Source organism: Anomaloglossus baeobatrachus, chromosome 1, assembly GCF_048569485.1.
Source record: "Anomaloglossus baeobatrachus isolate aAnoBae1 chromosome 1, aAnoBae1.hap1, whole genome shotgun sequence".
Taxonomy (NCBI): Eukaryota; Metazoa; Chordata; class Amphibia; order Anura; family Aromobatidae; genus Anomaloglossus; species Anomaloglossus baeobatrachus.
This window is the reverse complement of record NC_134353.1, coordinates 283,799,526-283,822,341: the sequence shown is the minus strand read 5'-3', so window position 1 is coordinate 283,822,341 and position 22,816 is coordinate 283,799,526. Positions and strand designations below refer to the sequence as shown.

The following is a 22,816-nucleotide window of genomic DNA, read 5'->3' as shown; positions in this document are numbered from 1 at the left end:
CGAACCCACGCCTCAAGTAGAGACTGCGACCTGAACGCAGCGCCTTGGACCGCTCGGCCATCCTGACAAGCACAACTGTGGAAAATTCACACTTTCTAAAAACAAACACATTTTTTGTTTGGCCCCAAAAAAATGCAAATTTTGAACTGAAAATGTATTAACGCCTTTGAGTTTGCCTTGCAATGCTGTAGCTTTAACTTTGTAGGTTGCTGAAATAGCTCAGTTGGGAGAGCGTTAGACTGAAGATCTAAAGGTCCCTGGTCCGATCCTGGGTTTCAGCACGCTGTTTTTAAGTATGAGTGATTTGAGATAAAGTTCTTTCTCCATATGCATTTAGCAAGATTTTCATTCTTTGTGAAGTGCAGATATACCTGAAAAAAACAGTTTTAAGTATCTCTTTTCAGAACAGTCACTAATGCGAGAAGAAAATGAAAGTAGTTATACTGAAAAATTAAGTTGAAGTCGAAGTAGTATGGAGGAAATCAGAAAAAAAATATGAGAAATATCAACATAAAGTGCTAAGGATCTTTAAGATTTTGTGTATCTTGAGGTTTATTTTATGAGATTTTTCACCTCCCTCTTCTTACTGATAGTGCAGCAGAGAACAACATGATTGTGACAGACAGGATTGAGTATCCATAGGGTTCTCATTGGCTTTGTCCTTGGACTAATCTGGTTTGTGGAAATGTCTGAATTGTGACAGAGGGACATAGTGAAAATGAAAAAAAAACAAAACATGATTGTAATGTAACAGAAACCTGTCAGAAGTGGGATTCGAACCCATGCCTCTAGTAGAGACTGCGACCTGAACGCAGCGCCTTGGACCGCTCGGCCATCCTGACAAGCACAACTGTGGAAAATTCACACTTTCTAAAAACAAACACATTTTTTGTTTGGCCCCAAAAAAATGCAAATTTTGAACTGAAAATGTATTAACGCCTTTGAGTTTGCCTTGCAATGCTGTAGCTTTGACTTTGTAGGTTGCTGAAATAGCTCAGTTGGGAGAGCGTTAACCTGAAAATCTAAAGGTCCCTGGTCCGATCCCGGGTTTCAGCACGCTGTTTTTAAGTATGAGTGATTTGAGATAAAGTTCTTTCTCCATATGCATTTAGCAAGATTTTCATTCTTTGTGAAGTGCAGATATACCTGAAAAAAACAGTTTTAAGTATCTCTTTTCACAACAGTCACTAATGCGAGAAGAAAATGAAAGTAGTTATACTGAAAAATTAAGTTGACGTCGAAGTCGAAGTAGTATGGAGGAAATCGGAGAAAAAATCTGAGAAATATCAACATAAAGTGCTAAGGATCTTTAAGATTTTGTGTATCTTGAGGTTTATTTTATGAGATTTTCCACCTCCCTCTTCTTACTGATAGTGCAGCAGAGAACAACATGATTGTGACAGACAGGATTGAGGATCCAGAGGGTTCTCATTGGCTTTGTCCTTGGACTAATCTGGTTTGTGGAAATGTCTGAATTGTGACAGAGGGACATAGTGAAAATGAAAAAAAAACAAAACATGATTGTAATGTAACAGAAACCTGTCAGAAGTGGGATTCGAACCCACGCCTCAAGTAGAGACTGCGACCTGAACGCAGCGCCTTGGACCGCTCGGCCATCCTGACAAGCACAACTGTGAAAAATTCACACTTTCTAAAAACAAACACATTTTTTGTTTGGCCCCAAAAAAAGGCAAATTTTGAACTGAAAATGTATTAACGCCTTTGAGTTTGCCTTGCAATGCTGTAGCTTTAACTTTGTAGGTTGCTGAAATAGCTCAGTTGGGAGCGCGTTATACTGAAGATCTAAAGGTCCCTGGTCCGATCCCGGGTTTCATCACGCTGTTTTTAAGTATGAGTGATTTGAGATAAAGTTCTTTCTCCATATGCATTTAGCAAGATTTTCATTCTTTGTGAAGTGCAGATATACCTGAAAAAAACAGTTTTAAGTATCTCTTTTCAGAACAGTCACTAATGCGAGAAGAAAATGAAAGTAGTTATACTGAAAAATTAAGTTGAAGTCGAAGTAGTATGGAGGAAATCAGAAAAAAAATCTGAGAAATATCAACATAAAGTGCTAAGGATCTTTAAGATTTTGTGTATCTTGAGGTTTATTTTATGAGATTTTTCACCTCCCTCTTCTTACTGATAGTGCAGCAGAGAACAACATCATTGTGACAGACAGGATTGAGGATCCAGAGGGTTCTCATTGGCTTTGTCCTTGGACTAATCTGGTTTGTGGAAATGTCTGAATTGTGACAGAGGGACATAGTGAAAATGAAAAAAAAACAAAACATGATTGTAATGTAACAGAAACCTGTCAGAAGTGGGATTCAAACCCACGCCTCAAGTAGAGACTGCGACCTGAACGCAGCGCCTTGGACCGCTCGGCCATCCTGACAAGCACAACTGTGGAAAATTCACACTTTCTAAAAACAAACACATTTTTTGTTTGGCCCCAAAAAAGGCAAATTTTAAACTGAAAATTTATTAACGCCTTTGAGTTTGCCTTGCAATGCTGTAGCTTTAACTTTGTAGGTTGCTGAAATAGCTCAGTTGGGAGAGCGTTAGACTGAAGATCCAAAGGTCCCTGGTCCGATCCCGGGTTTCAGCACGCTGTTTTTAAGTATGAGTGATTTGAGATAAAGTTCTTTCTCCATATGCATTTAGCAAGATTTTCATTCTTTGTGAAGTGCAGATATACCTGAAAAAAACAGTTTTAAGTATCTCTTTTCAGAACAGTCACTAATGCGAGAAGAAAATGAAAGTAGTTATACTGAAAAATTAAGTTGAAGTCGAAGTAGTATGGAGGAAATCGGAGAAAAAATCTGAGAAATATCAACATAAAGTGCTAAGGATCTTTAAGATTTTGTGTATCTTGAGGTTTATTTTATGAGATTTTCCACCTCCCTCTTCTTACTGATAGTGCAGCAGAGAACAACATGATTGTGACAGACAGGCTTGAGGATCCAGAGGGTTCTCATTGGCTTTGTCCTTGGACTAATCTGGTTTGTGGAAATATCTGAATTGTGACAGAGGGACATAGTGAAAATGAAAAAAAAACAAAACATGATTGTAATGTAACAGAAACCTGTCAGAAGTGGGATTCAAACCCACGCCTCAAGTAGAGACTGCGACCTGAACGCAGCGCCTTGGACCGCTCGGCCATCCTGACAAGCACAACTGTGGAAAATTCACACTTTCTAAAAACAAACACATTTTTTGTTTGGCCCCAAAAAAGGCAAATTTTAAACTGAAAATTTATTAACGCCTTTGAGTTTGCCTTGCAATGCTGTAGCTTTAACTTTGTAGGTTGCTGAAATAGCTCAGTTGGGAGAGCGTTAGACTGAAGATCCAAAGGTCCCTGGTCCGATCCCGGGTTTCAGCACGCTGTTTTTAAGTATGAGTGATTTGAGATAAAGTTCTTTCTCCATATGCATTTAGCAAGATTTTCATTCTTTGTGAAGTGCAGATATACCTGAAAAAAACAGTTTTAAGTATCTCTTTTCAGAACAGTCACTAATGCGAGAAGAAAATGAAAGTAGTTATACTGAAAAATTAAGTTGAAGTCGAAGTAGTATGGAGGAAATCGGAGAAAAAATCTGAGAAATATCAACATAAAGTGCTAAGGATCTTTAAGATTTTGTGTATCTTGAGGTTTATTTTATGAGATTTTCCACCTCCCTCTTCTTACTGATAGTGCAGCAGAGAACAACATGATTGTGACAGACAGGCTTGAGGATCCAGAGGGTTCTCATTGGCTTTGTCCTTGGACTAATCTGGTTTGTGGAAATGTCTGAATTGTGACAGAGGGACATAGTGAAAATGAAAAAAAAACAAAACATGATTGTAATGTAACAGAAACCTGTCAGAAGTGGGATTCGAACCCACGCCTCAAGTAGAGACTGCGACCTAAACGCAGCACCTTGGACCGCTCGGCCATCCTGACAAGCACAACTGTGGAAAATTCACACTTTCTAAAAACAAACACATTTTTTGTTTGGCCCCAAAAAAAGGCAAATTTTGAACTGAAAATTTATTAACGCCTTTGAGTTTGCCTTGCAATGCTGTAGCTTTAACTTTGTAGGTTGCTGAAATAGCTCAGTTGGGAGAGCATTAGACTGAAGATCTAAAGGTCCCTGGTCCGATCCCGGGTTTCAGCACGCTGTTTTTAAGTATGAGTGATTTGAGATAAAGTTCTTTCTCCATATGCATTTAGCAAGATTTTCATTCTTTGTGAAGTGCAGATATACCTGAAAAAAACAGTTTTAAGTATCTCTTTTCAGAACAGTCACTAATGCGAGAAGAAAATGAAAGTAGTTATACTGAAAAATTAAGTTGAAGTCGAAGTAGTATGGAGGAAATCAGAAAAAAAATCTGAGAAATATCAACATAAAGTGCTAAGGATCTTTAAGATTTTGTGTATCTTGAGGTTTATTTTATGAGATTTTTCACCTCCCTCTTCTTACTGATAGTGCAGCAGAGAACAACATGATTGTGACAGACAGGATTGAGGATCCAGAGGGTTCTCATTGGCTTTGTCCTTGGACTAATCTGGTTTGTGGAAATGTCTGAATTGTGACAGAGGGACATAGTGAAAATGAAAAAAAAACAAAACATGATTGTAATGTAACAGAAACCTGTCAGAAGTGGGATTCAAACCCACGCCTCAAGTAGAGACTGCGACCTGAACGCAGCGCCTTGGACCGCTCGGCCATCCTGACAAGCACAACTGTGGAAAATTCACACTTTCTAAAAACAAACACATTTTTTGTTTGGCCCCAATAAAAGGCAAATTTTGAACTGAAAATTTATTAACGCCTTTGAGTTTGCCTTGCAATGCTGTAGCTTTAACTTTGTAGGTTGCTGAAATAGCTCAGTTGGGAGAGCGTTAGACTGAAGATCCAAAGGTCCCTGGTCCGATCCCGGGTTTCAGCACGCTGTTTTTAAGTATGAGTGATTTGAGATAAAGTTCTTTCTCCATATGCATTTAGCAAGATTTTCATTCTTTGTGAAGTGCAGATATACCTGAAAAAAACAGTTTTAAGTATCTCTTTTCAGAACAGTCACTAATGCGAGAAGAAAATGAAAGTAGTTGTACTGAAAAATTAAGTTGAAGTCGAAGTAGTATGGAGGAAATCGGAGAAAAAATCTGAGAAATATCAACATAAAGTGCTAAGGATCTTTAAGATTTTGTGTATCTTGAGGTTTATTTTATGAGATTTTTCACCTCCCTCTTCTTACTGATAGTGCAGCAGAGAACAACATGATTGTGACAGACAGGATTGAGGATCCAGAGGGTTCTCATTGGCTTTGTCCTTGGACTAATCTGGTTTGTGGAAATGTCTGAATTGTGACAGAGGGACATAGTGAAAATGAAAAAAAACAAAACATGATTGTAATGTAACAGAAACTTGTCAGAAGTGGGATTCAAACCCACGCCTCAAGTAGAGACTGCGACCTGAACGCAACGCCTTGGACCGCTCGGCCATCCTGACAAGCACAACTGTGGAAAATTCACACTTTCTAAAAACAAACACATTTTTTGTTTGGCCCCAAAAAAGGCAAATTTTAAACTGAAAATTTATTAACGCCTTTGAGTTTGCCTTGCAATGCTGTAGCTTTAACTTTGTAGGTTGCTGAAATAGCTCAGTTGGGAGAGCGTTAGACTGAAGATCTAAAGGTCCCTGGTCCGATCCCGGGTTTCAGCACGCTGTTTTTAAGTATGAGTGATTTGAGATAAAGTTCTTTCTCCATATGCATTTAGCAAGATTTTCATTCTTTGTGAAGTGCAGATATACCTGAAAAAAACAGTTTTAAGTATCTCTTTTCAGAACAGTCACTAATGCGAGAAGAAAATGAAAGTAGTTATACTGAAAAATTAAGTTGAAGTCGAAGTAGTATGGAGGAAATCAGAAAAAAAATCTGAGAAATATCAACATAAAGTGCTAAGGATCTTTAAGATTTTGTGTATCTTGAGGTTTATTTTATGAGATTTTTCACCTCCCTCTTCTTACTGATAGTGCAGCAGAGAACAACATGATTGTGACAGACAGGATTGAGGATCCAGAGGGTTCTCATTGGCTTTGTCCTTGGACTAATCTGGTTTGTGGAAATGTCTGAATTGTGACAGAGGGACATAGTGAAAATGAAAAAAAAAAAAACATGATTGTAATGTAACAGAAACTTGTCAGAAGTGAGATTCGAACCCACGCCTCAAGTAGAGACTGCGACCTGAACGCAGCGCCTTGGACCGCTCGGCCATCCTGACAAGCACAACTGTGGAAAATTCACACTTTCTAAAAACAAACACATTTTTTGTTTGGCCCCAAAAAAATGCAAATTTTGAACTGAAAATGTATTAACGCCTTTGAGTTTGCCTTGCAATGCTGTAGCTTTAACTTTGTAGGTTGCTGAAATAGCTCAGTTGGGAGAGCGTTAGACTGAAGATCTAAAGGTCCCTGGTCCGATCCCGGGTTTCAGCACGCTGTTTTTAAGTATGAGTGATTTGAGATAAAGTTCTTTCTCCATATGCATTTAGCAAGATTTTCATTCTTTGTGAAGTGCAGATATACCTGAAAAAAACAGTTTTAAGTATCTCTTTTCAGAACAGTCACTAATGCGAGAAGAAAATGAAAGTAGTTATACTGAAAAATTAAATTGAAGTCGAAGTAGTATGGAGGAAATCAGAAAAAAAATCTGAGAAATATCAACATAAAGTGCTAAGGATCTTTAAGATTTTGTGTATCTTGAGGTTTATTTTATGAGATTTTTCACCTCCCTCTTCTTACTGATAGTGCAGCAGAGAACAACATGATTGTGACAGACAGGATTGAGGATCCAGAGGGTTCTCATTGGCTTTGTCCTTGGACTAATCTGGTTTGTGGAAATGTCTGAATTGTGACAGAGGGACATAGTGAAAATGAAAAAAAAACAAAACATGATTGTAATGTAACAGAAACTTGTCAGAAGTGGGATTCAAACCCACGCCTCAAGTAGAGACTGCGACCTGAACGCAGCGCCTTGGACCGCTCGGCCATCCTGACAAGCACAACTGTGGAAAATTCACACTTTCTAAAAACAAACACATTTTTTGTTTGGCCCCAAAAAAGGCAAATTTTAAACTGAAAATGTATTAACGCCTTTGAGTTTGCCTTGCAATGCTGTAGCTTTAACTTTGTAGGTTGCTGAAATAGCTCAGTTGGGAGAGCGTTAGACTGAAGATCTAAAGGTCCCTGGTCCGATCCCGGGTTTCAGCACGCTGTTTTTAAGTATGAGTGATTTGAGATAAAGTTCTTTCTCCATATGCATTTAGCAAGATTTTCATTCTTTGTGAAGTGCAGATATACCTGAAAAAAACAGTTTTAAGTATCTCTTTTCAGAACAGTCACTAATGCGAGAAGAAAATGAAAGTAGTTATACTGAAAAATTAAGTTGAAGTCGAAGTAGTATGGAGGAAATCGGAGAAAAAATCTGAGAAATATCAACATAAAGTGCTAAGGATCTTTAAGATTTTGTGTATCTTGAGGTTTATTTTATGAGATTTTTCACCTCCCTCTTCTTACTGATAGTGCAGCAGAGAACAACATGATTGTGACAGACAGGATTGAGGATCCAGAGGGTTCTCATTGGCTTTGTCCTTGGACTAATCTGGTTTGTGGAAATGTCTGAATTGTGACAGAGGGACATAGTGAAAATGAAAAAAAAACAAAACATGATTGTAATGTAACAGAAACTTGTCAGAAGTGGGATTCAAACCCACGCCTCAAGTAGAGACTGCGACCTGAACGCAACGCCTTGGACCGCTCGGCCATCCTGACAAGCACAACTGTGGAAAATTCACACTTTCTAAAAACAAACACATTTTTTGTTTGGCCCCAAAAAAGGCAAATTTTAAACTGAAAATTTATTAACGCCTTTGAGTTTGCCTTGCAATGCTGTAGCTTTAACTTTGTAGGTTGCTGAAATAGCTCAGTTGGGAGAGCGTTAGTCTGAAGATCTAAAGGTCCCTGGTCCGATCCCGGGTTTCAGCATGCTGTTTTTAAGTATGAGTGATTTGAGATAAAGTTCTTTCTCCATATGCATTTAGCAAGATTTTCATTCTTTGTGAAGTGCAGATATACCTGAAAAAAACAGTTTTAAGTATCTCTTTTCAGAACAGTCACTAATGCGAGAAGAAAATGAAAGTAGTTATACTGAAAAATTAAGTTGAAGTCGAAGTAGTATGGAGGAAATCAGAAAAAAAATCTGAGAAATATCAACATAAAGTGCTAAGGATCTTTAAGATTTTGTGTATCTTGAGGTTTATTTTATGAGATTTTTCACCTCCCTCTTCTTACTGATAGTGCAGCAGAGAACAACATGATTGTGACAGACAGGATTGAGGATCCAGAGGGTTCTCATTGGCTTTGTCCTTGGAATAATCTGGTTTGTGGAAATGTCTGAATTGTGACAGAGGGACATAGTGAAAATGAAAAAAAAAAAAACATGATTGTAATGTAACAGAAACCTGTCAGAAGTGAGATTCGAACCCACGCCTCAAGTAGAGACTGCGACCTGAACGCAGCGCCTTGGACCGCTCGGCCATCCTGACAAGCACACCTGTGGAAAATTCACACTTTCTAAAAACAAACACATTTTGTGTTTGGCCCCAAAAAAAGGCAAATTTTGAACTGAAAATGTATTAACGCCTTTGAGTTTGCCTTGCAATGCTGTAGCTTTAACTTTGTAGGTTGCTGAAATAGCTCAGTTGGGAGAGCGTTAGACTGAAGATCTAAAGGTCCCTGGTCCGATCCCGGGTTTCAGCATGCTGTTTTTAAGTATGAGTGATTTGAGATAAAGTTCTTTCTCCATATGCATTTAGCAAGATTTTCATTCTTTGTGAAGTGCAGATATACCTGAAAAAAACAGTTTTAAGTATCTCTTTTCAGAACAGTCACTAATGCGAGAAGAAAATGAAAGTAGTTATACTGAAAAATTAAGTTGAAGTCGAAGTAGTATGGAGGAAATCGGAGAAAAAATCTGAGAAATATCAACATAAAGTGCTAAGGATCTTTAAGATTTTGTGTATCTTGAGGTTTATTTTATGAGATTTTCCACCTCCCTCTTCTTACTGATAGTGCAGCAGAGAACAACATGATTGTGACAGACAGGATTGAGGATCCAGAGGGTTCTCATTAGCTTTGTCCTTGGACTAATCTGGTTTGTGGAAATGTCTGAATTGTGACAGAGGGACATAGTGAAAATGAAAAAAAAACAAAACATGATTGTAATGTAACAGAAACCTGTCAGACGTGGGATTCGAACCCACGCCTCAAGTAGAGACTGCGACCTGAACGCAGCGCCTTGGACCGCTCGGCCATCCTGACAAGCACAACTGTGGAAAATTCACACTTTCTAAAAACAAACACATTTTTTGTTTGGCCCCACAAAAAGGCAAATTTTGAACTGAAAATTTATTAACGCCTTTGAGTTTGCCTTGCAATGCTGTAGCTTTAACTTTGTAGGTTGCTGAAATAGCTCAGTTGGGAGAGCGTTAGACTGAAGATCTAAAGGTCCCTGGTCCAAACCCGGGTTTCAGCACGCTATTTTTAAGTATGAGTGATTTGAGATAAAGTTCTTTCTCCATATGCATTTAGCAAGATTTTCATTCTTTGTGAAGTGCAGATATACCTGAAAAAAACAGTTTTAAGTATCTCTTTTCAGAACAGTCACTAATGCGAGAAGAAAATGAAAGTAGTTATACTGAAAAATTAAGTTGAAGTCGAAGTAGTATGGAGGAAATCAGAAAAAAAATCTGAGAAATATCAACATAAAGTGCTAAGGATCTTTAAGATTTTGTGTATCTTGAGGTTTATTTTATGAGATTTTTCACCTCCCTCTTCTTACTGATAGTGCAGCAGAGAACAACATGATTGTGACAGACAGGATTGAGGATCCAGAGGGTTCTCATTGGCTTTGTCCTTGGACTAATCTGGTTTGTGGAAATGTCTGAATTGTGACAGAGGAACATAGTGAAAATGAAAAAAGAAAAAACATGATTGTAATGTAACAGAAACCTGTCAGAAGTGGGATTCGAACCCACGCCTCAAGTAGAGACTGCGACCTGAACGCAGCGCCTTGGACCGCTCGGCCATCCTGACAAGCACAACTGTGGAAAATTCACACTTTCTAAAAACAAACACATTTTTTGTTTGGCCCCAAAAAAAGGCAAATTTTGAACTGAAAATTTATTAACGCCTTTGAGTTTGCCTTGCAATGCTGTAGCTTTAACTTTGTAGGTTGCTGAAATAGCTCAGTTGGGAGAGCGTTAGACTGAAGATCTAAAGGTCCCTGGTCCGAACCCGGGTTTCAGCACGCTGTTTTTAAGTATGAGTGATTTGAGATAAAGTTCTTTCTCCATATGCATATAGCAAGATTTTCATTTTTTGTGAAGTGCAGATATACCTGAAAAAAACAGTTTTAAGTATCTCTTTTCAGAACAGTCACTAATGCGAGAAGAAAATGAAAGTAGTTATACTGAAAAATTAAGTTGAAGTCGAAGTAGTATGGAGGAAATCAGAAAAAAAATCTGAGAAATATCAACATAAAGTGCTAAGGATCTTTAAGATTTTGTGTATCTTGAGGTTTATTTTATGAGATTTTTCACCTCCCTCTTCTTACTGATAGTGCAGCAGAGAACAACATGATTGTGACAGACAGGATTGAGGATCCAGAGGGTTCTCATTGGCTTTGTCCTTGGACTAATCTGGTTTGTGGAAATGTCTGAATTGTGACAGAGGAACATAGTGAAAATGAAAAAAGAAAAAACATGATTGTAATGTAACAGAAACCTGTCAGAAGTGGGATTCGAACCCACACCTCAAGTAGAAACTGCGACCTGAACGCAGTGCCTTGGACCGCTCGGCCATCCTGACAAGCACAACTGTGGAAAATGCACACTTTCTAAAAACAAACACATTTTTTGTTTGGCCCCAAAAAAATGCAAATTTTGAACTGAAAATGTATTAACGCCTTTGAGTTTGCCTTGCAATGCTGTAGCTTTAACTTTGTAGGTTGCTGAAATACCTCAGTTGGGAGAGCGTTAGACTGAAGATCTAAAGGTCCCTGGTCCGATCCCGGGTTTCAGCACGCTGTTTTTAATTATGAGTGATATGAGATAAAGTTCTTTCTCCATATGCATTTAGCAAGATTTTCATTCTTTGTGAAGTGCAGATATACCTGAAAAAAACAGTTTTAAGTATCTCTTTTCAGAACAGTCACTAATGCGAGAAGAAAATGAAAGTAGTTATACTGAAAAATTAAGTTGAAGTCGAAGTAGTATGGAGGAAATCGGAGAAAAAATCTGAGAAATATCAACATAAAGTGCTAAGGATCTTTAAGATTTTGTGTATCTTGAGGTTTATTTTATGAGATTTTTCACCTCCCTCTTCTTACTGATAGTGCAGCAGAGAACAACATGATTGTGACAGACAGGATTGAGGATCCAGAGGGTTCTCATTGGCTTTGTCCTTGGACTAATCTGGTTTGTGGAAATGTCTGAATTGTGACAGAGGGACATAGTGAAAATGAAAAAAAAAAAAACATGATTGTAATGTAACAGAAACCTGTCAGAAGTGGGATTCGAACCCACGCCTCAAGTAGAGACTGCAACCTGAACGCAGCGCCTTGGACCGCACGGCCATCCTGACAAGCACAACTGTGGAAAATTCACACTTTCTAAAAACAAACACATTTTTTGTTTGGCCCCAAAAAATGCAAATTTTGAACTGAAATTGTATTAACGCCTTTGAGTTTGCCTTGCAATGCTGTAGCTTTAACTTTGTAGGTTGCTGAAATAGCTCAGTTGGGAGAGCGTTAGACTGAAGATCTAAAGGTCCCTGGTCCGATCCTGGGTTTCAGCACGCTGTTTTTAAGTATGAGTGATTTGAGATAAAGTTCTTTCTCCATATGCATTTAGCAAGATTTTCATTCTTTGTGAAGTGCAGATATACCTGAAAAAAACAGTTTTAAGTATCTCTTTTCAGAACAGTCACTAATGCGAGAAGAAAATGAAAGTAGTTATACTGAAAAATTAAGTTGAAGTCGAAGTAGTATGGAGGAAATCGGAGAAAAAATCAGAGAAATATCAACATAAAGTGCTAAGGATCTTTAAGATTTTGTGTATCTTGAGGTTTATTTTATGAGATTTTCCACCTCCCTCTTCTTACTGATAGTGTAGCAGAGAACAACATGATTATGACAGACAGGATTGAGGATCCAGAGGGTTTTCATTGGCTTTGTCCTTGGACTAATCTGGTTTGTGGAAATGTCTGAATTGTGACAGAGGGACATAGTGAAAATGAAAAAAAAACAAAACATGATTGTAATGTAACAGAAACCTGTCAGAAGTGGGATTCGAACCCACGCCTCAAGTAGAGACTGCGACCTGAACGCAGCGCCTTGGACCGCTCGGCCATCCTGACAAGCACAACTGTGGAAAATTCACACTTTCTAAAAACAAACACATTTTTTGTTTGGCCCCAAAAAAAGGCAAATTTTGAACTGAAAATTTATTAACGCCTTTGAGTTTGCTTTGCAATGCTGTAGCTTTAACTTTGTAGGTTGCTGAAATAGCTCAGTTGGGAGAGCGTTAGACTGAAGATCTAAAGGTCCATGGTCCGACCCCGGGTTTCAGCACGCTGTTTTTAATTATGAGTGATATGAGATAAAGTTCTTTCTCCATATGCATTTAGCAAGATTTTCATTCTTTGTGAAGTGCAGATATACCTGAAAAAAACAGTTTTAAGTATCTCTTTTCAGAACAGTCACTAATGCGAGAAGAAAATGAAAGTAGTTATACTGAAAAATTAAGTTGAAGTCGAAGTAGTATGGAGGAAATCGGAGAAAAAATCTGAGAAATATCAACATAAAGTGCTAAGGATCTTTAAGATTTTGTGTATCTTGAGGTTTATTTTATGAGATTTTTCACCTCCCTCTTCTTACTGATAGTGCAGCAGAGAACAACATGATTGTGACAGACAGGATTGAAGATCCAGAGGGTTCTTATTGGCTTTGTCCTTGGACTAATCTGGTTTGTGGAAATGTCTGAATTGTGACAGAGGGACATAGTGAAAATGAAAAAAAAAAAAACATGATTGTAATGTAACAGAAACCTGTCAGAAGTGGGATTCGAACCCACGCCTCAAGTAGAGACTGCAACCTGAAAGCAGCGCCTTGGACCGCACGGCCATCCTGACAAGCACAACTGTGGAAAATTCACACTTTCTAAAAACAAACACATTTTTTGTTTGGCCCCAAAAAAATGCAAATTTTGAACTGAAATTGTATTAACGCCTTTGAGTTTGCCTTGCAATGCTGTAGCTTTAACTTTGTAGGTTGCTGAAATAGCTCAGTTGGGAGAGCGTTAGACTGAAGATCTAAAGGTCCCTGGTCCGATCCTGGGTTTCAGCACGCTGTTTTTAAGTATGAGTGATTTGAGATAAAGTTCTTTCTCCATATGCATTTAGCAAGATTTTCATTCTTTGTGAAGTGCAGATATACCTGAAAAAAACAGTTTTAAGTATCTCTTTTCAGAACAGTCACTAATGCGAGAAGAAAATGAAAGTAGTTATACTGAAAAATTAAGTTGAAGTCGAAGTAGTATGGAGGAAATCGGAGAAAAAATCTGAGAAATATCAACATAAAGTGCTAAGGATCTTTAAGATTTTGTGTATCTTGAGGTTTATTTTATGAGATTTTCCACCTCCCTCTTCTTACTGATAGTGCAGCAGAGAACAACATGATTGTGACAGACAGGATTGAGGATCCAGAGGGTTTTCATTGGCTTTGTCCTTGGACTAATCTGGTTTGTGGAAATGTCTGAATTGTGACAGAGGGACATAGTGAAAATGAAAAAAAAACAAAACATGATTGTAATGTAACAGAAACCTGTCAGTAGTGGGATTCGAACCCACGCCTCAAGTAGAGACTGCGACCTGAACACAGCGCCTTGGACCGCTCGGCCATCCTGACAAGCACAACTGTGGAAAATTCACACTTTCTAAAAACAAACACATTTTTTGTTTGGCCCCAAAAAAATGCAAATTTTGAACTGAAAATGTATTAACGCCTTTGAGTTTGCCTTGCAATGCTGTAGCTTTAACTTTGTAGGTTGCTGAAATAGCTCAGTTGGGAGAGCGTTAGACTGAAGATCTAAAGGTCCCTGGTCCGATCCTGGGTTTCAGCACGCTGTTTTTAAGTATGAGTGATTTGAGATAAAGTTCTTTCTCCATATGCATTTAGCAAGATTTTCATTCTTTGTGAAGTGCAGATATACCTGAAAAAAACAGTTTTAAGTATCTCTTTTCAGAACAGTCACTAATGCGAGAAGAAAATGAAAGTAGTTATACTGAAAAATTAAGTTGAAGTCGAAGTAGTATGGAGGAAATCAGAAAAAAAATATGAGAAATATCAACATAAAGTGCTAAGGATCTTTAAGATTTTGTGTATCTTGAGGTTTATTTTATGAGATTTTTCACCTCCCTCTTCTTACTGATAGTGCAGCAGAGAACAACATGATTGTGACAGACAGGATTGAGTATCCATAGGGTTCTCATTGGCTTTGTCCTTGGACTAATCTGGTTTGTGGAAATGTCTGAATTGTGACAGAGGGACATAGTGAAAATGAAAAAAAAACAAAACATGATTGTAATGTAACAGAAACCTGTCAGAAGTGGGATTCGAACCCATGCCTCTAGTAGAGACTGCGACCTGAACGCAGCGCCTTGGACCGCTCGGCCATCCTGACAAGCACAACTGTGGAAAATTCACACTTTCTAAAAACAAACACATTTTTTGTTTGGCCCCAAAAAAATGCAAATTTTGAACTGAAAATGTATTAACGCCTTTGAGTTTGCCTTGCAATGCTGTAGCTTTGACTTTGTAGGTTGCTGAAATAGCTCAGTTGGGAGAGCGTTAACCTGAAAATCTAAAGGTCCCTGGTCCGATCCCGGGTTTCAGCACGCTGTTTTTAAGTATGAGTGATTTGAGATAAAGTTCTTTCTCCATATGCATTTAGCAAGATTTTCATTCTTTGTGAAGTGCAGATATACCTGAAAAAAACAGTTTTAAGTATCTCTTTTCAGAACAGTCACTAATGCGAGAAGAAAATGAAAGTAGTTATACTGAAAAATTAAGTTGACGTCGAAGTCGAAGTAGTATGGAGGAAATCGGAGAAAAAATCTGAGAAATATCAACATAAAGTGCTAAGGATCTTTAAGATTTTGTGTATCTTGAGGTTTATTTTATGAGATTTTCCACCTCCCTCTTCTTACTGATAGTGCAGCAGAGAACAACATGATTGTGACAGACAGGATTGAGGATCCAGAGGGTTCTCATTGGCTTTGTCCTTGGACTAATCTGGTTTGTGGAAATGTCTGAATTGTGACAGAGGGACATAGTGAAAATGAAAAAAAAACAAACCATGATTGTAATGTAACAGAAACCTGTCAGAAGTGGGATTCGAACCCACGCCTCAAGTAGAGACTGCGACCTGAACACAGCGCCTTGGACCGCTTGGCCATCCTGACAAGCACAACTGTGGAAAATTCACACTTTCTAAAAACAAACACATTTTTTGTTTGGCCCCAAAAAAAGGCAAATTTTGAACTGAAAATTTATTAACGCCTTTGAGTTTGCCTTGCAATGCTGTAGCTTTAACTTTGTAGGTTGCTGAAATAGCTCAGTTGGGAGAGCGTTAGACTGAAAATCTAAAGGTCCCTGGTCCGATCCCGGGTTTCAGCATGCTGTTTTTAAGTATGAGTGATTTGAGATAAAGTTCTTTCTCCATATGCATTTAGCAAGATTTTCATTCTTTGTGAAGTGCAGATATACCTGAAAAAAACAGTTTTAAGTATCTCTTTTCAGAACAGTCACTAATGCGAGAAGAAAATGAAAGTAGTTATACTGAAAAATTAAGTTGAAGTCGAAGTAGTATGGAGGAAATCAGAAAAAAAATCTGAGAAATATCAACATAAAGTGCTAAGGATCTTTAAGATTTTGTGTATCTTGAGGTTTATTTTATGAGATTTTTCACCTCCCTCTTCTTACTGGTAGTGCAGCAGAGAACAACATGATTGTGACAGACAGGATTGAGGATCCAGAGGGTTCTCATTGGCTTTGTCCTTGGACTAATCTGGTTTGTGGAAATGTCTGAATTGTGACAGAGGGACATAGTGAAAATGAAAAAAAAAAAACCATGATTGTAATGTAACAGAAACCTGTCAGAAGTGGGATTCGAACCCACGCCTCAAGTGGAGACTGCGACCTGAACACAGCGCCTTGGACCGCACGGCCATCCTGACAAGCACAACTGTGGAAAATTCACACTTTCTAAAAACAAACACATTTTTTGTTTGGCCCCAAAAAAATGGAAATTTTGAACTGAAAATGTATTAACGCCTTTGAGTTTGCCTTGCAATGCTGTAGCTTTAACTTTGTAGGTTGCTGAAATAGCTCAGTTTGGAGAGCGTTAGACTGAAGATCTAAAGGTCCATGGTCCGATCCTGGGTTTCAGCACGCTGTTTTTAAGTATGAGTGATTTGAGATAAAGTTCTTTCTCCATATGCATTTAGCAAGATTTTCATTCTTTGTGAAGTGCAGATATACCTGAAAAAAACAGTTTTAAGTATCTCTTTTCAGAACAGTCACTAATGCGAGAAGAAAATGAAAGTAGTTATACTGAAAAATTAAGTTGAAGTCGAAGTAGTATGGAGGAAATCGGAGAAAAAATCTGAGAAATATCAACATAAAGTGCTAAGGATCTTTAAGATTTTGTGTATCTTGAGGTTTATTTTATGAGATTTTCCACCTCCCTCTTCTTACTGATAGTGCAGCAGAGAACAACATGATTGTGACAGACAGGATTGAGGATCCAGAGGGTTCTCATTGGCTTTGTCCTTGGACTAATCTGGTTTGTGGAAATGTCTGAATTGTGACAGAGGGACATAGTGAAAATGAAAAAAAAACAAAACATGATTGTAATGTAACAGAAACCTGTCAGAAGTGGGATTCGAACCCACGCCTCAAGTAGAGCCTGCGACCTGAACGCAGCGCCTTGGACCGCTCGGCCATCCTGACAAGCACAACTGTGGAAAATTCACACTTTCTAAAAACAAACACATTTTTTGTTTGGCCCCAAAAAAAGGCAAATTTTGAACTGAAAATTTATTAACGCCTTTGAGTTTGCCTTGCAATGCTGTAGCTTTAACTTTGTAGGTTGCTGAAATAGCTCAGTTGGGAGAGCGTTAGACTGAAGATCTAAAGGTCCGTGGTCCGATCCCGGGTTTCAGCATGCTGTTTTTAAGTATGAGTGATTTGAGATAAAGTTCTTTCTCCATATGCATTTAGCAAGATTTTCATTCTTTGTGAAGTGCAGATATACCTGAAAAAAACAGTTTTAAGTATCTCTTTTCAGAACAGTCACTAATGCGAGAAGAAAATGAAAGTAGTTATACTGAAAAATTAAGTTGAAGTCGAAGTAGTATGGAGGAAATCAGAAAAAAAATATGAGAAATATCAACATAAAGTGCTAAGGATCTTTAAGATTTTGTGTATCTTGAGGTTTATTTTATGAGATTTTTCACCTCCCTCTTCTTACTGATAGTGCAGCAGAGAACAACATGATTGTGACAGACAGGATTGAGGATCCAGAGGGTTCTCATTGGCTTTGTCCTTGGACTAATCTGGTTTGTGGAAATGTCTGAATTGTGACAGAGGGACATAGTGAAAATGAAAAAAAAACAAAACATGATTGTAATGTAACAGAAACCTGTCAGAAGTGGGATTCGAACCCATGCCTCAAGTAGAGACTGCGACCTGAACGCAGCGCCTTGGACCGCTCGGCCATCCTGACAAGCACAACTGTGGAAAATTCACACTTTCTAAAAACAAACACATTTTTTGTTTGGCCCCAAAAAAATGCAAATTTTGAACTGAAAATGTATTAACGCCTTTGAGTTTGCCTTGCAATGCTGTAGTTTTGACTTTGTAGGTTGCTGAAATAGCTCAGTTGGGAGAGCGTTAACCTGAAAATCTAAAGGTCCCTGGTCCGATCCCGGGTTTCAGCACGCTGTTTTTAAGTATGAGTGATTTGAGATAAAGTTCTTTCTCCATATGCATTTAGCAAGATTTTCATTCTTTGTGAAGTGCAGATATACCTGAAAAAAACAGTTTTAAGTATCTCTTTTCAGAACAGTCACTAATGCGAGAAGAAAATGAAAGTAGTTATACTGAAAAATTAAGTTGACGTCGAAGTCGAAGTAGTATGGAGGAAATCAGAAAAAAAATATGAGAAATATCAACATAAAGTGCTAAGGATCTTTAAGATTTTGTGTATCTTGAGGTTTATTTTATGAGATTTTTCACCTCCCTCTTCTTACTGATAGTGCAGCAGAGAACAACATGATTGTGACAGACAGGATTGAGGATCCAGAGGGTTCTCATTGGCTTTGTCCTTGGACTAATCTGGTTTGTGGAAATGTCTGAATTGTGACAGAGGGACATAGTGAAAATGAAAAAAAAACAAAACATGATTGTAATGTAACAGAAACTTGTCAGAAGTGGGATTCAAACCCACGCCTCAAGTAGAGACTGCGACCTGAACACAGCGCCTTGGACCACTCGGCCATCCTGACAAGCACAACTGTGGAAAATTCACACTTTCTAAAAACAAACACATTTTTTGTTTGGCCCCAAAAAAAGGCAAATTTTGAACTGAAAATTTATTAACGCCTTTGAGTTTGCCTTGCAATGCTGTAGCTTTAACTTTGTAGGTTGCTGAAATAGCTCAGTTGGGAGAGCGTTAGACTGAAAATCTAAAGGTCCCTGGTCCGATCCTGGGTTTCAGCATGCTGTTTTTAAGTATGAGTGATTTGAGATAAAGTTCTTTCTCCATATGCATTTAGCAAGATTTTCATTCTTTGTGAAGTGCAGATATACCTGAAAAAAACAGTTTTAAGTATCTCTTTTCAGAACAGTCACTAATGCGAGAAGAAAATGAAAGTAGTTATACTGAAAAATTAAGTTGAAGTCGAAGTAGTATGGAGGAAATCAGAAAAAAAATCTGAGAAATATCAACATAAAGTGCTAAGGATCTTTAAGATTTTGTGTATCTTGAGGTTTATTTTATGAGATTTTTCACCTCCCTCTTCTTACTGGTAGTGCAGCAGAGAACAACATGATTGGGACAGACAGGATTGAGGATCCAGAGGGTTCTCATTGGCTTTGTCCTTGGACTAATCTGGTTTGTGGAAATGTCTAAATTGTGACAGAGGGACATAGTGAAAATGAAAAAAAAAAAACCATGATTGTAATGTAACAGAAACCTGTCAGAAGTGGGATTCGAACCCACGCCTCAAATGGAGACTGCGACCTGAACGCAGCGCCTTGGACCGCACGGCCATCCTGACAAGCACAACTGTGGAAAATTCACACTTTCTAAAAACAAACACATTTTTTGTTTGGCCCCAAAAAAATGCAAATTTTGAACTGAAAATGTATTAACGCCTTTGAGTTTGCCTTGCAATGCTGTAGCTTTAACTTTGTAGGTTGCTGAAATAGCTCAGTTGGGAGAGCGTTAGACTGAAGATCTAAAGGTCCATGGTCCGATCCTGGGTTTCAGCACGCTGTTTTTAAGTATGAGTGATTTGAGATAAAGTTCTTTCTCCATATGCATTTAGCAAGATTTTCATTCTTTGTGAAGTGCAGATATACCTGAAAAAAACAGTTTTAAGTATCTCTTTTCAGAACAGTCACTAATGCGAGAAGAAAATGAAAGTAGTTATACTGAAAAATTAAGTTGAAGTCGAAGTAGTATGGAGGAAATCGGAGAAAAAATCTGAGAAATATCAACATAAAGTGCTAAGGATCTTTAAGATTTTGTGTATCTTGAGGTTTATTTTATGAGATTTTTCACCTCCCTCTTCTTACTGGTAGTGCAGCAGAGAACAACATGATTGTGACAGACAGGATTGAGGATCCAGAGGGTTTTCATTGGCTTTGTCCTTGGACTAATCTGGTTTGTGGAAATGTCTGAATTGTGACAGAGGGACATAGTGAAAATGAAAAAAAACCAAAACATGATTGTAATGTAACAGAAACCTGTCAGAAGTGGGATTCGAACCCACACCTCAAGTAGAGACTGCGACCTGAACGCAGCGCCTTGGACCGCTCGGCCATCCTGACAAGCACAACTGTGGAAAATTCACACTTTCTAAAAACAAACACATTTTTTGTTTGGCCCCAAAAAAATGCAAATTTTGAACTGAAAATGTATTAACGCCTTTGAGTTTGCCTTGCAATGCTGTAGCTTTAACTTTGTAGGTTGCTGAAATAGCTCAGTTGGGAGAGCGTTAGACTGAAGATCTAAAGGTCCCTGGTCCGATCCTGGGTTTCAGCACGCTGTTTTTAAGTATGAGTGATTTGAGATAAAGTTCTTTCTCCATATGCATTTAGCAAGATTTTCATTCTTTGTGAAGTGCAGATATACCTGAAAAAAACAGTTTTAAGTATCTCTTTTCAGAACAGTCACTAATGCGAGAAGAAAATGAAAGTAGTTATACTGAAAAATTAAGTTGAAGTCGAAGTAGTATGGAGGAAATCGGAGAAAAAATCTGAGAAATATCAACATAAAGTGCTAAGGATCTTTAAGATTTTGTGTATCTTGAGGTTTATTTTATGAGATTTTCCACCTCCCTCTTCTTACTGATAGCGCAGCAGAGAACAACATGATTGTGACAGACAGGATTGAGGATCCAGAGGGTTTTCATTGGCTTTGTCCTTGGACTAATCTGGTTTGTGGAAATGTCTTAATTGTGACAGAGGGACATAGTGAAAATGAAAAAAAAACAAAACATGATTGTAATGTAACAGAAACCTTTCAGAAGTGGGATTCGAACCCACGCCTCAAGTAGAGACTGCGACCTGAACGCAGCGCCTTGGACCGCTCGGCCATCCTGACAAGCACAACTGTGGAAAATTCACACTTTCTAAAAACAAACACATTTTTTGTTTGGCCCCAAAAAAAGGCAAATTTTGAACTGAAAATTTATTAACGCCTTTGAGATTGCCTTGCAATGCTGTAGCTTTAACTTTGTAGGTTGCTGAAATAGCTCAGTTGGGAGAGCGTTAGACTGAAGATCTAAAGGTCCGTGGTCCGATCCCGGGTTTCAGCATGCTGTTTTTAAGTATGAGTGATTTGAGATAAAGTTCTTTCTCCATATGCATTTAGCAAGATTTTCATTCTTTGTGAAGTGCAGATATACCTGAAAAAAACAGTTTTAAGTATCTCTTTTCAGAACAGTCACTAATGCGAGAAGAAAATGAAAGTAGTTATACTGAAAAATTAAGTTGAAGTCGAAGTAGTATGGAGGAAATCAGAAAAAAAAATCTGAGAAATATCAACATAAAGTACTAAGGATCTTTAAGATTTTGTGTATCTTGAGGTTTATTTTATGAGATTTTTCACCTCCCTCTTCTTACTGATAGTGCAGCAGAGAACAACATGATTGTGACAGACAGGATTGATGATCCAGAGGGTTCTCATTGGCTTTGTCCTTGGACTAATCTGGTTTGTGGAAATGTCTGAATTGTGACAGAGGGACATAGTGAAAATGAAAAAAAAAACCATGATTGTAATGTAACAGAAACCTGTCAGAAGTGGGATTCGAACCCACGCCTCAAGTAGAGACTGCGACCTGAACGCAGCGCCTTGGACCGCTCGGCCATCCTGACAAGCACAACTGTGGAAAATTCACACTTTCTAAAAACAAACACATTTTTTGTTTGGCCCCAAAAAAATGCAAATTTTGAACTGAAAATGTATTAACGCCTTTGAGTTTGCCTTGCAATGCTGTAGCTTTAACTTTGTAGGTTGCTGAAATAGCTCACTTGGGAGAGCGTTAGACTGAAGATCTAAAGGTCCCTGGTCCGATCCTGGGTTTCAGCACGCTGTTTTTAAGTATGAGTGATTTGAGATAAAGTTCTTTCTCCATATGCATTTAGCAAGATTTTCATTCTTTGTGAAGTGCAGATATACCTGAAAAAAACAGTTTTAAGTATCTCTTTTCAGAACAGTCACTAATGCGAGAAGAAAATGAAAGTAGTTATACTGAAAAATTAAGTTGAAGTCGAAGTAGTATGGAGGAAATCGGAGAAAAAATCTGAGAAATATCAACATAAAGTGCTAAGGATCTTTAAGATTTTGTGTATCTTGAGGTTTATTTTATGAGATTTTCCACCTCCCTCTTCTTACTGATAGTGCAGCAGAGAACAACATGATTGTGACAGACAGGATTGAGGATCCAGAGGGTTCTCATTGGCTTTGTCCTTGGACTAATCTGGTTTGTGGAAATGTCTGAATTGTGACAGAGGGACATAGTGAAAATGAAAAAAAAAAAAAACATTATTGTAATGTAACAGAAACCTGTCAGAAGTGGGATTCAAACCCACGCCTCAAGTAGAGACTGCGACATGAACACAGCGCCTTGGACCGCTCGGCCATCCTGACAAGCACAACTGTGGAAAATTCACACTTTCTAAAAACAAACACATTTTTTGTTTGGCCCCAAAAAAAGGCAAATTTTGAACTGAAAATTTATTAACGCCTTTGAGTTTGCCTTGCAATGCTGTAGCTTTAACTTTGTAGGTTGCTGAAATAGCTCAGTTGGGAGAGCGTTAGACTGAAGATCTAAAGGTCCCTGGTCCGATCCCGGGTTTCAGCACGCTGTTTTTAAGTATGAGTGATTTGAGATAAAGTTCTTTCTCCATATGCATTTAGCAA

At 38.1% G+C, this 22,816-nt stretch overlaps 13 non-coding genes across 13 annotated transcripts; 7 read left to right on the top strand and 6 right to left on the bottom strand.

Moving 5' to 3' along the window:
- Positions 1-759: 759 nt before the first annotated feature.
- On the bottom strand, positions 760-842 carry TRNAL-CAG (transfer RNA leucine (anticodon CAG)). The gene has a single exon. It is a non-coding gene; the product is annotated as a tRNA-Leu (tRNA).
- Positions 843-1,540: 698 nt separating this feature from the next.
- TRNAL-CAG (transfer RNA leucine (anticodon CAG)) lies at positions 1,541-1,623 on the bottom strand. Its single transcript has one exon. It is a non-coding gene; the product is annotated as a tRNA-Leu (tRNA).
- Positions 1,624-5,635: 4,012 nt separating this feature from the next.
- On the top strand, positions 5,636-5,708 carry TRNAF-GAA (transfer RNA phenylalanine (anticodon GAA)). The gene has a single exon. It is a non-coding gene; the product is annotated as a tRNA-Phe (tRNA).
- Positions 5,709-6,409: 701 nt separating this feature from the next.
- Positions 6,410-6,482, top strand: TRNAF-GAA (transfer RNA phenylalanine (anticodon GAA)). The gene has a single exon. It is a non-coding gene; the product is annotated as a tRNA-Phe (tRNA).
- Positions 6,483-7,183: 701 nt separating this feature from the next.
- Positions 7,184-7,256, top strand: TRNAF-GAA (transfer RNA phenylalanine (anticodon GAA)). Its single transcript has one exon. It is a non-coding gene; the product is annotated as a tRNA-Phe (tRNA).
- A 1,475-nt stretch (positions 7,257-8,731) lies between these two features.
- TRNAF-GAA (transfer RNA phenylalanine (anticodon GAA)) lies at positions 8,732-8,804 on the top strand. Its single transcript has one exon. It is a non-coding gene; the product is annotated as a tRNA-Phe (tRNA).
- A 1,252-nt stretch (positions 8,805-10,056) lies between these two features.
- Positions 10,057-10,139, bottom strand: TRNAL-CAG (transfer RNA leucine (anticodon CAG)). The gene has a single exon. It is a non-coding gene; the product is annotated as a tRNA-Leu (tRNA).
- A 141-nt stretch (positions 10,140-10,280) lies between these two features.
- Positions 10,281-10,353, top strand: TRNAF-GAA (transfer RNA phenylalanine (anticodon GAA)). Its single transcript has one exon. It is a non-coding gene; the product is annotated as a tRNA-Phe (tRNA).
- A 2,025-nt stretch (positions 10,354-12,378) lies between these two features.
- On the bottom strand, positions 12,379-12,461 carry TRNAL-CAG (transfer RNA leucine (anticodon CAG)). Its single transcript has one exon. It is a non-coding gene; the product is annotated as a tRNA-Leu (tRNA).
- A 3,246-nt stretch (positions 12,462-15,707) lies between these two features.
- TRNAF-GAA (transfer RNA phenylalanine (anticodon GAA)) lies at positions 15,708-15,780 on the top strand. Its single transcript has one exon. It is a non-coding gene; the product is annotated as a tRNA-Phe (tRNA).
- A 1,252-nt stretch (positions 15,781-17,032) lies between these two features.
- TRNAL-CAG (transfer RNA leucine (anticodon CAG)) lies at positions 17,033-17,115 on the bottom strand. The gene has a single exon. It is a non-coding gene; the product is annotated as a tRNA-Leu (tRNA).
- Positions 17,116-21,685: 4,570 nt separating this feature from the next.
- On the bottom strand, positions 21,686-21,768 carry TRNAL-CAG (transfer RNA leucine (anticodon CAG)). Its single transcript has one exon. It is a non-coding gene; the product is annotated as a tRNA-Leu (tRNA).
- Positions 21,769-22,684: 916 nt separating this feature from the next.
- Positions 22,685-22,757, top strand: TRNAF-GAA (transfer RNA phenylalanine (anticodon GAA)). The gene has a single exon. It is a non-coding gene; the product is annotated as a tRNA-Phe (tRNA).
- Positions 22,758-22,816: the final 59 nt, after the last annotated feature.